Below are 14554 nucleotides of genomic sequence, written 5' to 3'. Positions count from 1 at the left end.
AGGGTTTTTTTTTCTTTTTTTTCTAAATAAGTAAATGAATGATCTGAAAAACCTTAGTGCAGGCAGAATGGGGACCTAAGATACAATTCTTGGCAAGGGAAAGCACCCCCAGAAAAAGAAAATTAAAAAATAAGCTGAATGAGTTGGAATTAAGAAAAGTCAGTTGGTTTACATTTAAGCTAGCCATTGCTAGCAAACTTCCTGCCTTTTCTGAAATTCTAGCCTATTAGTGGTACAGCTTACAAATATTCCTACTGGGTTTGTGAACATACTGAGGATAAAACAATGAGCATAGAAGAGGCTATGGCAAGATCTAGAAAAATACATTAACGGGGTCATTTCCTATCTTATTAAATAGACAAAGCAGATATGCATTGTGGAGATTTACATTTGGCTGGGGCAGAGATCAAGGGAACAGCTCGAGCCCTGAGATATATACAGAGGAGCTTATATTCCTTATCACAGAGGATGACCCTCTGTGGTGGTGATGAGAGGAAAATTCCTCTCTCCCACCGATTCCTCAGAGGAGATTGACACCAGTGCCATTTTACTCCACAGGGGACTAGAAGAGTTTAACACCTAGGAATCTGTGTGTGTGTGACTTCAGACAGGAGGCTGCCCCCACATAAGGCCCAGGTTTCAGATTTCTCAAGAATGCTGAGACTCTTAAAGTTAATAATAATAATAACAATAGGAGCTGATATGCTCACTCAGAGAAACTACTGGTGTCTTTGTTCCCTCCCTTAGCTTACCATTTTGAGCAAATACATTTTAATAAAAGCAGAGTGGAGAAAACACTCTGGGCCATCTGGAATCCCACAAACTGGGGGTGGTTCCCTCAGTTTCCACCTTTGAAAATTCTATTTTGTGTCTCTTGTCTCCTTATTTATTGTTGTTTCTAACTTTATATTTCTTCAGTTGGCTACCACCAGTTCCACCTGACCCTGGGGTGGGACCCTGACCCTGGGGTGGGACCCCAAAACCTTAGGACGGGGAATTTTAATTATTTTCATGAAATGTAGCACTTACAACCAGGCTTACATGCCCATGTGCTCCACTTAGCTGTCTGTGGTAGTATAGCCAGACAGAAGTATCATTTCAGACTCTTGGAAACCTCTTCATCCTAAAAATCTTTATTTTGCAGGATACTCAGTGGAGGGAGCCTTTGAGAAGACACAGTAACCTGTAAAATTACTAATTAAAGACTGTCCATGAACCTACAAAACTACTGAATTTTCTTAATTATATTTTTGGAAAGGTAATGCCAATGGATTCAGAACTATATGTAGGATAGATGTTTCTAAAATGTGAAGAACATGTTGCTATAATAATACTGTGATATTGTGGTTAAATGGTTAGCTGTCCCTGGTTTTCACTGACTCATGAAAAATCTCATTTACAGATAATGTGGGAAATCTATCAAAGTGAAAGTAGTGATACAAATCAAGAATCAAAGTTCCTGACTGGATATCTGATCTGCCCAATTGTAATTAGAAGATAATTTTCTTTTGAAACCTTCTTATTTTTTCTTTGCTAATCTAAAATTGAAGTCACCTTATAAATACTTCAAGAGGTCAGCATTTATAGATATCAGAGACAAATTTCAAAGGCAATTAAATAGAAGCTTCACAAAGTTCATCCCTTTTTTCCCATACAAAGAGTGCCAAGACTTTGACTATTGTGGCTAAGACATTGTTGAACCCTTCTATGAATTAAATATTTTATAATTTGATTGATTTGCTAAGATAATGGTAGTAGGAGTTTGAGACCATCAAATACGTGGGCCTTGTGATAGTGGGATCATGTCTCTCTAGATGCCCAATTTAGAAAGTTAAGGAAACAAAAGGGGTTCATAGTTTTCTAGTATGGTGGATTGTATGAGGTGGAATAGGAGTTCATTGCTATGACCCCTACCTAGGCTCAAAGGGCAGGGTTTCCTTTAAAATGCTCAGTGATTTTCTGGACCTTACTAGAGGTAGACTTGGTTAAGATGGTTTTTATTCCAGCTGTCTCTAAAATCCCAGTCTGCTATGTTTCCCTGGGTTCATGCATCATTGATTTTATGACTTTTGTCCAGAGAACACAACACACGATCAATGGTTCTCAGGTGACCTGCTAGAATCCTTGTCCTACTGGTTTGATACCTTTTTCAAGGGATTAACAGGTATCTTTAGAATGGTAGCTTAGATAACTAGGGCTCTATTGAGGAAGTACTAGACAAGGTTGGTTTATGACTGGTATAGGCAAGTTATAATGAGATGAGTACAAGGGTCAGACTTCAAATGTAAAGTGTATGTAATCAACATTTCCTTTTAAAAGATGTGTCTTATTAATAAGGTTTTCTGTAAAATATCTCAGGGTAGGTGTCCAGGACTGATTATCCTCTTTGGAAACTTGTTCAAAGACAGCTTCATTCTAGTTTAGGTTCTCAAGAAAGAGAAAACAGAGTGGATTTTGCACAGGAGTTCTCTGTTAGCTAAATGTACATACATTTATTCCTGTAGTTTCATCAATTCAGCAAATATTGATGAAGTTTTTAGTAAGTGATAGCTACTGGACTAAAAAATACCATGTTTTGAAAAATGCCTCTATAAAAGTCATCTCAGAGTGGCAGTACAGAGAAGCGAAACACAAGAAGAACCTCAGGAAAGTGACTACTGTGTTAATGTTTGAATATAATGTAGTCAATCACCAGGTGCATAAAGGATGGGAAGGGTTTCTAGCAAGAGACAGTAGCAGTGAAGTAGTAACCCAAGCATGTGAGGTAGTTCACACTCTCAACCATAGATGGTCTTACGTTTCTTTTAAGGATGTCATATCTTTGAAAAGCTGAGTTTTCAGTGATTATGAAAAAAATCAAGTATTGCTACAAACCAGAGCAGTATAACCCAAAGGGAGAAGTGTAAAACATGACTCCAAGCTTTGAGAAGCTGTGATGAGTACAACAGGTACACATATCCAATTAGAAGCAATTGGGGTTAAGATTGAATAAGAATACATATTGTCTTTTAAATTTATTTCTATTAATTGTCAAGTAGCTCCTAAACTGTTAGTACCAAAAAAACTTGTTATTTGGGCTTAATTAACTAATAAATAGAACAGTTAAGTATTTAATTTCATTTAGATTTGTTATTGTTGGGCCAAAGGAAAAACTTCTCCTCCACACTAAGATGATTCATTGAAAAATCATCTCAAAATAAAGCAATATAATTATTATTGTACTAGGAGAGTCACAGACGATTGCCCAATATCCCAATGAGACCCAAATACTTACATATCATCATTTCAGAGCATAGAAGTGAGATGCTGAATATAGGTAATTCTGCTGAAGGGCAATGAATGATTACTAGGGAGGTTGAATAGATATCCAGAAGTGACTTGTAAATGATTCTCTTTAGAAATTAAATTAACTATATGGGCAAAACCTGTGGCTCAAGGAGTAGGGTGCCAACCCCATAGACCAGGAGGGAGTGGTGGGTTCAAGCCTGGCCGTGACCAAAACTGCAAAAAAAAAAAAAAAAAAAAAAAAAAAAAAAAAAGAAAGAAAGAAAGAAAAGAAATTAACTTTAGAGACAGAAATTATTTTCAAAATGGGTTGGGCAGGGTCTGGTTGCATTCTTGATCTTTTTCTGGCAACAGATATTGAGATAATAAAGAAGGAAGGCAATTCTTCAAAAGTCTTTTGGTCTTTGTAGAAATAGAGGAACCCCCTTCCAATATCTGTTGACCTCTAAGGGCCCTTATTCAAAAATACTCTTTATACCAAGAAGTCATATTTAAGGTTGAAATTTCCTGCATTCCTTCCCTATGAAACAAAACTGTTGAGACGGTAAAGGCACCGCAAATTGAGATAGTTTATAAACCTCTCACCTAGGTGATCTCAGAGAGAGCCAGAGAAGCTCATGGAAACCTCACCTGTGCAGAATGATGAGGATGTAGGGTGCAATGAGGTTTCCAAAACTTGTGATTGCTGCCGAGGGGAGGAGTAGGGGGCAGGAGTCAGGGTTAGAAAACAGAGATTAATAATGGGGTTGAAGGTTATAACAATGGTCAACATCCACTGTTGCCTATTGAATTCTAACCCTATACCAACCACAGTGTTGATATGTGAATAGGTAGTCTCAGTCTCAATCCTCACAGCAACAATAGAAACTATGACCACTTTCTCCTGAGCAAAGATGGCTTTAACTTGCCTCTTATCCTGATGACCCTAGATAGGTTTCTTCCAAACTGTTAGCCCCTAACCTACCTTTCCTTAGAGCATTTAACACTTTAAATTGTAAAAACATTTTCTGCCCCTTTGAGATATAAATCTTCTCTCAGCCTCTTGCCAGTTTTATAACACTGGAATGTGTTTCAAAAATCTGGGAGCTCATCTTTTGAAATGCAATCGTAGAAGAAGATATTGTGCCTATCTGCCAATCTCTGTGATAAGGGGTCTAATTTTTACATGTCAACTAGCAAACTCAGATGGCCTTATCACGTTGACTATCCTCCTCCAGTGTCCTCTTGTACTTTTCCACTAGCTCACCTCAACTTTTAACTTCCCCCTTTGTTACAACTCAATAATTGAGTTTATATCTCCTAATGCAATAGCTTTAAGCAAAATAATTTCCTATTAAATTATATTAAAGCAAGATATCACAATTGACCAGGGGCCTAAAGGCAGAAAATTATCCTAAAATTAGCAAAGTAATCTGGTCCTTGCAGTTCTTGCACCAGGTGAGCCAGTAGGGTATGAGTTCCCTACTCCAGGAAGAACCTCCCATATGAGATACTGACTAGGCTGCTTTTTTCTTGACTTTGCTTGAGCCCAGAGAATGCAGCCTGGAAAGGGCCTGTTTCTGCCAAGAGATGGGGTCTGTGATGAGATGGATTTTTGAGCTTGCCCAGGCCTAGAAAATGGGGCTCCTATCCAGCCCTGAATGGGATGAATAACCCTGTATCAAGAACAATTTTGAAATTATACAAGTAAATTATTTATTGCATTACTTAGCATGTAGTACGCATTCAAAAATGTATAGACCAAACAACATATGTCTTAGGGCCTATGTTAATAGTCTTCATAAGAAATATCTAAATTCCTTCTGTAACAAGAGCTTCTCCTTAGTTTGGAGTGTTTAAAGAAGAATGTTTGTGTTATTTTCAATCTATTAATTTAAATGGAAGGTTAATGTGGTGTTGCTTACATAGTAATGCGTTTGCTAAAACAATGCTACCTCACTGCTATCCTTTAGAATCTGCAGAAAAGGAGCCTCTTGTAAGTCAATTTCAGCAAAGAAAAGTTTATAGTAAAATTGGCTTCCATTTTGTGTGCAGTTTACATCCACTTGTACAAGGTGAGTTGATACAGAATATCAGCATGGGTTCTTACCTGGAAGGTATTCCTGAGGTTTACAAAATAAATGACCCTTAATGACAAGCTCCAGTGATCTCTTTTTTCATTAAAAGCTCAAACTCCACTTTGATATTATAATGTTTTCTTAAGCAAATCATAACTATTGGCTTTGTATTCCAAGGATCTATTTCTCTACAGGTAATAATTATAAATTTTAGGCTCAGCACCTGTTAACTCCGTAGCTAGGGTGCTGGTCACATGCACGGGGCTGGTGGGTTCCAATCTGACCAGGGCCTGCTAACCAATGATGACAACAATAACAAAAACATAGCTAGCTCTTGTGGTGGGTGCCTATAGTCCCAGGCTGAGGGAAGAGAATAGATTAAGACCAAGAGTTTTAAGTTGCTATGAGCTGTGATGCTACAGCACTCTAACAAGTTTGACAAAGTGAGACTATGCCTCAAAAAATAAAAATTATAATTTTATACTAAATAGCAAAGGAGCTGAGGAAATTTCACTCCAAAATATGAATCCCTGGTAAAAGAATATTTTGAATTGAAGGCCATTTGAGGTCACAAATCACTGGAAGAAGTGGACCTCCCTCTGTCTGCATAAACTGGACTGGCCTGATCAGAGAATCAAAGAGGACACTGACCCCCCTGCCCCCTTTCTGTCCTCTCAAAATATTTTAGAAATGAGGTCACAAACACCTGTCTCCCACCTAAACTTCGAGTCAATCTATTTCTCCTCCATCCATTCATCCTCCCTAGTGACCTCACTAGCAACCATTTATGCTCTATACTCCTCAAATCAACCTCACCTCTCTAAAAGGCCTATATAAAGGTACCTGAATGTCTTTGGAAAATTAGGTTATCGCTATGTGATTTCTTTCATGTGCATGGTAAATAAGTCCTTTCTCTTATTAATCTGCCTTAATTGAGAGTTGATCTTTCAGTGTACTTTTGGGGGAAAGGACAAATCCCCCCATCCCCATTTTAATATAAACCCAGGCGTGGGTGAAACTTCCTACATGTTTTCTTACCATTTAGACAAGTATAATCTCCTCCTTCAGGCTTGATCATGGATCACAATGAAGCAGAGGAAGACAAATGAAGAGTAACCAACTCAGATCCAGGCTTTCCCTAAAGAGTTTGTGCCACATCTGGAAAATAAGAACATTTCAGTTTATCCCCATTTCAACTGAATAATGAGTCCAAGAATTTTGACTATCTCTTCAAGTTCCATTGAGTTTTTTAGTGCATGTAAATGGCCATCTTCTGCTTTAAGTCCTACGTAACTCCTGAGTAAGGTGGTGAAGCTTGATTCTGCTATAGGGTTGAGTTGAGAGAACTGAACAGATCATGCAACGCAGATTTTCTTTCTTAACTATATATTTTTTAATTGGAGAAATTAATCCTTGGGGGAAAATGAGAAATGTAATGTAAAGATTTGTTATAAACTCATTCTATTCTATAACAGGTAAAAATTAGGCTTATAATATACATAAGTAACCTATTTGGCAGAAAAACAAATTGTATTTGGGAAAATGATTTCCCATTCAGATCATAGTTTCTTTTAAAAAGAAAGTAATAAATGCCAACTCAATTAACTTTCCAACCAAGAAACTAATTAAACAATAAACAAAGTTAAAAACCCAGTTGAGCAAACTTAGTAAGGGTTTGAACTTGTGTTTGGTATTCCTAATCTTAGAGGGCAGATAAAAGAGTGTTCCTAGTTGTTTTTAAGTACAGGTGTGTGGATAAGTTCATTCATTTAACTATCTCTGTTTTATTTATGTAATTGCATGATTCAATGGACCCTAAAAGAATCCAAAAAGTCTTTTATGCCCAAGAAATGGCCTGTCCCTTTATACATTTCACTTCTTTGGTTTTCAGGTTTTGGACTCAAAAATGAAAGATGAATTTCCTAAGGTCAGCATCATTTCCTTTATATATAAGTTTTTCTGGATAAAATAGGTGGCAGTTGGTGACTGATCATAATGGTATTAATATAGCACATAGAAAATTCCCCATAGGTGTGTGTTATGGCTGAGTTTATGGGACTCAACATTTAACAATATGAAAATAAGCTTAATGTTAGGGTACCTTTAATATAAAACATATGAAGACTACGTTTTGAAATTCATGAAGATTTTGGCCTATACATACATAAGCCATGCAAAATTTTGCAGACTCCACTAAGATAGATCCCTTAGCAGTTGAAAGTACCTATAGAGAAAAAGACATATGTATGATCTGCCAGGGAAACAATGAAATTCCTAAACCTGAATTGTAAATGTGTATGTGTGTATTTTCATGGCATAGAACTAAACTGTGAGCATCGACAATGGAAGCCTGAATCCCTTCTGAATAAATCTGTTTCATGCTGCCTCATGTTTTATGTAGATTACGTTTTTGCTAGAATTGGCATCTCCAGACTACATTAAATTTTGATACACTTAGAGAACTGGATTATAAAAATTACTGTTAATATCATCATGCCTATGTTAAAAACGTTTAGAAAATTGTTTAAACATTTTAAAAAGAGACAGAGAAAGGAGCAATCTAAATAATAGGAGAGCAAAACGAATGATTACCTTTAGTCTAAATATAATACCATTTGGTACTTGGTATTAGCATTTAGGCCAATTCTTCACAATTGGATTCATAATAAGATTTACATTCAAGAAGTACTCTTTATTTTTTTTTTTAAAGTGAGTCAAGGAGCTCAGGAAAATTGACTTCCTAGAATAAAGAATAATTTGAATTAAAGGACACTTGAGATCCAAAAAGCATTGGCATGGGCTTTCCCTCTACCTGCATTAACATCAAAGGAATAACTGACTTCCCTTCCTCTTTGTTATCTCAATATATTGCAAGAAAAAAATTAAAAATGAAAAATCATACCTGATCCAAATAATTTTAAACATAATAACCTGTATCTCAGATTCATTTACAAGTCAGTCTATTTCCTGCTTCCATTCTTTCTTCCACATCTATTCGTCCACCCCAGCACTTGTTTATTGCCTCTAAACAGAATTACTCATATTCCTTATTTTCTCTGCCCTCCAAAAAGACAGGTATAAAATTATCTGAACTTCATTGGCATATTGAGTAATCACTCACATATGGCAAATAAAACTTTATGTTATTAATCTTCCATAATTGTGACTTGATCTAGTAGCACACTTTGGGGCAAAGGGTAAGTTTTCCCTCACCCCTATGTGAGTTTAAGCTTAAATGGTCATCCATTTAAGTTAAATTCTTCCTTAGAAATGACTTCCTCAGAAATGAGTCCCTAACACTTGTAGAAAATTCCTCAATAAAGAAAATACCATAATTATGCAATAATATACTATAAAACATATAATCTATGAGCAGTATATTTTTGTATACCCTGACCAAAAGTATATAAAAATATACTTTTTAACTTTGATTTAAAATAGACTAAGTCCTGACATTGAAATATTTCTTTTAGAGAATTTTAACTTCACATAAGTACCATAAACATAATTTGAGCTTTTCAGTACTATTAAATATGTATAAGCTATTCTAAAAAATTAATACAAATGAAGTTTAAAAAATTCATAATTTCCTGGTAGATCTTAGATGTGATAATGATAGTAATAATAATTACATATACAATAAACCAAAATAAAATGTCTGTTTTCATCTTTCACCAGTCAAAAAAAGTTATAAATTATAGAATCTTGAAGAATTGGCAATTGGTAAAGCCTTACCCAATAAATGTCAAGTTTTTATCTCCAAGTGAATGTATTGGGTATAAAAAAGATACACTCTGGAAAAGATATGGGCATTAAAACCATTACAGTGGGTCTTGGATAGGTAGATTTGATGTTTCTTTCTTATTTTGATAAATATTTTATAGATATAGCCTTGTTTACTCACATGCCATTTCTGGTAATTTCATTCCTTCCTGTGGATTTTTCTATTTAGGATCATTTCCTTTTAGCCTCAATACTTTTCTTCAGCATTTTTTATATTGCAGGTCTCTTGGTAATAAATTATATCAATTTTCTTTAAATGTCTTCATTTTTGACGTATAATTCTGCTGGATATAAAATTTTAGGTGAAAAGTTTCTTTTCCCCCCTTAACACACTAAAGTTACAAACCCACTGAGTTTATATCTGCATTGTTTATATGAAATGTTTCTTAAATTTGATCTTTAGTTTTCTACATAGACAACCATGTATGTGAGGTCTGACAATTAAGTCTGGAAATTGGCCACCATGTGCCTACCTTGGCAGCACTATACAAACAACATGGTAAGGTGTCATAACCTTGGTATATCAGCATCTTACAGTTGTGTCTTGCTGAGTGGTGTCATTATTGTTGCATGTTTTTGTGTGCCTTTCCAAGGATGTTAGAGCAACAAACATCATTAAACTTGGCAATAGTGGAAGTGAAATCAGGGACATGTTAGTACAAGTGAAGAGGGTAATGCCAGGAAGAAAACAGCAGTGTACAAATGGATTAAACATGTTTCTGAGGGTATAGAAAGTGTCACTGATGAAGAGAGATCAGGGCAGCCTGCTATGAACAGAACTAATGAAAACACTGCAAAAATTCATCAAATTACACATCAAACTTATCAGATGACTGTGAGAAGCATAACAGACCAAGTAAACATTAATATAGAAACAGGAAAATTGTAAATGAAAATCATGGCAAACAACTTATGCCTCTTGCACCACAACAATGCAACAACTTACATAGCTCTGTGTATGAGGAAATTTTTAGTCAGTAAACAAATAACTATATTGGAACACCATCATTATTCATCTGATCTGGCTCCCAATGATTTTTTTCTTTACCTAAAAGTAAATGAAATTTTGAAAGGAAGATATTTTGGTGACATTCAGGACATCAAGGTTAATACAATGAAAAAAAAGTTTTAAAATTGCTTTGATAGGTGGACTAGACCCTTGCATTGGTACATAGCTTTGCAAGGGGAGTACTTTGAAGGTGATCATAGTAATATTCAGCAATGAGGTATGTAGCACTTTTTCTAGGATGAATTATTGAACTTAATGTGCTATTTTAATCTGTATATTTTTAAAGTTTTCTATTTACCTTTATGTTAAGTTATTTGTCTGTGATGTACTGATGTGCTGGTGTATAGTTTACTTCAAATTATCTTAATTGAGATAAACTGAACATTTTGGATCACATGTTGAACTCATTATGCACACACACATTCATACATACATCTACACAGAGGATGCCAAAAATGTATGCACATTTTAAGAAGGAAAAAAAACTATTAAAATTGCAACACCCAATATATCCTGATAACAAAAGATGACTACACGTCACATTTGACTTCTGTAATTACAGAAGATGCTCAAAGTGGTTACCTTCAGAGTCTAGACACATTTTTTCCCTCCTTTCCTTTCCTCTCTTCTCCTCTCCTTTCCATTCCTCTCTTTTCCTCTCTTCTTTCTCTCTCTCTCTCTCTGACAGAGTCTCACTCTGTGGCCCTGGGTCGAGTGTCATAGCACCATCTTAGCTCACAACAACCTCAAACTCTTAGGTTCCAGCAATCCTCTTGTCTCCTGCATAACTAGGATTATATACATGCACCACCACACAGGAAGCATAGCAGACCAACTAAACATCAATAGAGAAAAATTTCTATTTTTAGTAGAGAAGGAATCTCATTCTTAGGCTGTCTTCAACTTCTGGGCTCAAGCAATCCACTTGCCTCAACCTCTGGAGTGCAAGGATTATAGACATGACCCACCATGCTTGTCCTACTTCTTCTTTTCTTTTCCATGATTACAGTAAACTACTGCCTAAGCAATGTTGTGAGGCCTCCTGGATCTTCCCTTGTGCACATCACACGAAATACATGCATATCAAGTTGATCTGGAATTTGTGCAATTGTTAGGCATGTGGGAGTTTCTGTTGCATATTCACACCTGTTCTCGAATTTCAAATACCATTTCTAAATGGTCTTGGGCTTCTCAAATGACAACAGTGCTTCCACCATTTCCATTTTATTTGTCTGTCCTCCCTGTTGCATAATCATACTAGCATTCATTTGTTGTGCATTGCTACAATAATTCAGTTCAACTTCAAAAAGTAGTAAATAGATAACATCTCTTAAAGTGAACATACATTTTTTGTCATCCTCCGTCTATACTTTATATATAGGTATTTTTTATTTTTAATCATTATAAGTACATAACAGTTGTATATCTTTATCAGATCCAAGTTATGTTGTGATATAGGTTAATATATCAAAATAAATAATAATTTATATAATGTAAATTAATCAAATCAAGGTAATTGGGGTATCCATCATCTCAGACATTAACATTTTTTTGTGTTTGGAACATTTCAATTCCACTCTTTTAGTTATCTTATAGTACACCCTTATTTATTATTGTTTATGGTGATTTGTTGTACTATCAAATGTTGTTCATTCTATGTAATTATCTAACTTTTGTAACCATTAACCATTGCCACTTTATTACACCCCTAGTCACTATCCTTTCTGGCCTCCAGTAACCATAAATCTATTCTCTGTGTTTATGAGATCAATTATTTTTAATATTTAGCTCCCACATAAGAATAATAACATGTAAGGTTTGTCTTTCTGTGAACATAATATTCTCTAGTTCTATTCATGTTTTAGCCTAATTGTCTGTGTAATAGAAATATGTTAATTGCCATCTGACCCCAAGCACATACATCGAGCATAAAAGTACTCATTCTTTATAGTCGTAATTGAAGATTCCACAGGCGTAAGACCGCAGTGTGGAGACAGTGCCAAAGGGAGGAGGGACCTGTTTGCATAGCTTCACAAGAAATGCATGTTAGACTATATTATTGTGTACAAATATCATAGCATGCTCTCGCACAAGCCTAGATGGTATAGCCTACTATATACGTAGGTTATAAAATATAGTCTGTTGCTCCTAGGCTCCAAACTTGTACAGCACGTTACAGTCTGAATATTATAAGCAATTGTTGTTAACACAATGGCATCTGTGTATCTAAACATACATAAACATGGGAAAGGTACAGTAAAAATACAGCATTGTAATCTTATGAGACCACCATTGTATATGATGTCCATCATTTTCCAAAACATTATTATGCTATATATGACTATAATTTATGATATTATGTCATAATTATTTGAAGATTGAAGTCACATGGGTACTGAATTATTACATGTTTCTTATTTGTTTAGAATATTCTTGGGCATCTCCTTGAGAGAAGTGGAGGGGGAAAGGGCTGGTGCTGTTCTGTGCTGACTGTGGCACAGGCATGAGGAGAATAAAATCGGCTCGGGGACACCAATACAGCAACAGTGGATCCTGAGCTGCAAACTGACACCATTTGCCCATCTCTCTGGGCAAACAGAGGTTCTGGACAGCAGCCACAGGCAAAATGCAGAGAACTTTCATAAGTAAAGCACCAGCCGTCAGGGTCTAATACAGCTGAGACAAAGGCAGTGGGCAGGCAGAGGCTAGAATTGACACCTGAGTGCAAACTGCTATTTGTCTGCTGCCCAGAGCTGAATGCAACCTATGACTTGCAGAGAAATCTAGATGGTCGGAAGCCTAATTTAAACATGCAAGGCCCCCCTGCTGAACTCAAATTTCTGGCTGATTTTGCCAGTCATAAACCCTGGGAGAAGTGGCCTACTAGAGTGAATAAGGTCACAGACCTAGGGGATTACGAGTGTCTGGGTGCAAGGTGGGGAAGGAGGTATTAACCTTCTTAGACTAACCCATTTGCCGGGTGGGTCCCTTTGCCCTCACGGAGCAGGGCGGGCCCAAAACTGCTTGCTAGAGTCACATGCCTCACAGGCAGCAGAGGAGATCCCTGCCCCAAGCTCCTGCTCTGGGCAGGCCCAGAACTGCTTGCTAGTGCCTAGGGCGTCCTGCAGGCAGCGGCAGAGGAGTCCTGAGTTCCAAGTAGACCCAAAACAGCTTGCTAGAGACATGCACAACTGATGGGGGCCAGGGGAGGAGTTGCCCGTTCCAGGCACTCAAGCTGGATGAGCCCAGAACTGCTTGCTAGAGCTACACACACCCTACAGGTGGTGGTGGAGGGGTCTACCACATGGGCAGGCCCAGAACTGTTTGCTAGAGCCACATACATCCCACAGATGGAGGTGGAGGAGTTTCCTGCTCTGGGCTTCCGTGCTGGGAGGGCACAGATTGGCTTGCTAGTGCCGCATGAATCCAAAGGGGAATGGTGAAGGAGTCCTCCTCTCCCCTCCAGCTACTCTGGAGGGGCTGAACTAGGACTGATCTGGTCACTCATGTACCCTGCACTACTGTTGTTATTCCCCCACCCCCTGGCTGCTCTAGGGTGCTGAACTAGGACTGATCTAGCCACTACAGTTCTCCTGTTCCACCAGTTGCCCAGGAGGGGCCAAACTAGGACTGATCCAGCTGTTGCCAGTCTCCTGCCCCCTGGTCGCCCCAGCAGGCTGAACAAGGTCTAATCCAGCCACGCACACTCCCATGCAGCTGCTGCCATTCCACTGCACCCCGGTTGCCCCAGGACCCGAGAACTGGGAGAAGACAACAAACATGCTCTGCCTGTCTCTAGGCAACCAGAAGAAGCCACTAACTGAACCGTTCTGATAAGGCCTCCAAACAAGGTAAACTCAGCATGGGGCAGAATATTGGAAAAACTCTGGCAACAGGAATAACCAGAGTAGATCAACTCCTCCAAGGGAAAATGGGGCAGACACAATTGAAGACCCTATCCACAAGCAAATGGCTGGAATGTCAGAAATCGAGTTCAGAATGTGGATAGCACATAAGATTAACAGAATGGAAGAAAGGAAGGAATTTCAAGAAATTATTCAAAATTAGGATTGCAAGAAATTATTCAAAAGATTTCTCAAGAAATTATTCAAAAGATGTCTCAAGAACTCAATTATTTCAAAGATAAAATGATCAAAGATTTTCAAACACTGAGATAAGAGGTTGTAGCCCTCAAGGATCTGAAAGACACGGTGGAATCCCTCCATAACAGAGTGCAACAGGCAGAAGAAAGGATCTCTGATTTTGAAGACAAAGCTTTTGAAGAAGCCCAGGAGCACAAAGATTAAAAGAAATGGAGAGCAAAAACAGATCTCACTCTCAGAGAGCTCTCAGATAATTTGAAGAAAACTAATATTCGCCTTATAGGAATCCCAGAAGGTGATGAAGTTGCTTCACAAAA

This window comes from Otolemur garnettii, unplaced genomic scaffold, assembly GCF_000181295.1.
Source record: "Otolemur garnettii isolate 467f Iridium unplaced genomic scaffold, OtoGar3 scaffold00002, whole genome shotgun sequence".
NCBI classification, from domain to species: Eukaryota; Metazoa; Chordata; class Mammalia; order Primates; family Galagidae; genus Otolemur; species Otolemur garnettii.
This window is presented reverse-complemented; position numbering follows the sequence as displayed.